Genomic DNA, 272 nt, shown 5'->3' on the forward strand with positions numbered 1-272 from the left:
TGCACTTTTTTTTGTCAAAATCATTATGATTAATACTGTATTATTGATGTATGTAATTGCTGTCAATTATTGTTCTTGTTCATTATAATTCTTTTTCATTATTTTTACCACTACTGTTATTACTGTTTGTAATATAAACAATACTTGTAGTGTACTACAAATATTGACATTTGTACATATTTTTTAAAGATGCAAATTCATACCTTTCTAACTAATGTTAATTTTCTCCTCTCAATTTCTATATTTATTATCCTTGTCTAAGTTTTTCTCTG

General features: G+C 23.5%; 1 protein-coding gene across 1 annotated transcript in view; it reads left to right on the forward strand.

The window, feature by feature from the left end:
* The window catches only part of LOC119594682 (39S ribosomal protein L55, mitochondrial-like), a gene marked incomplete in the record, with an annotated part of 1611 nt that extends 1362 nt beyond the window's left edge, over positions 1-249 (forward strand). The window contains 1 exon segment of the mRNA XM_037943738.1: positions 1-249.
* Positions 250-272: the final 23 nt, after the last annotated feature.

This window comes from Penaeus monodon, chromosome 34, assembly GCF_015228065.2.
Source record: "Penaeus monodon isolate SGIC_2016 chromosome 34, NSTDA_Pmon_1, whole genome shotgun sequence".
Lineage (NCBI taxonomy): Eukaryota > Metazoa > Arthropoda > Malacostraca > Decapoda > Penaeidae > Penaeus > Penaeus monodon.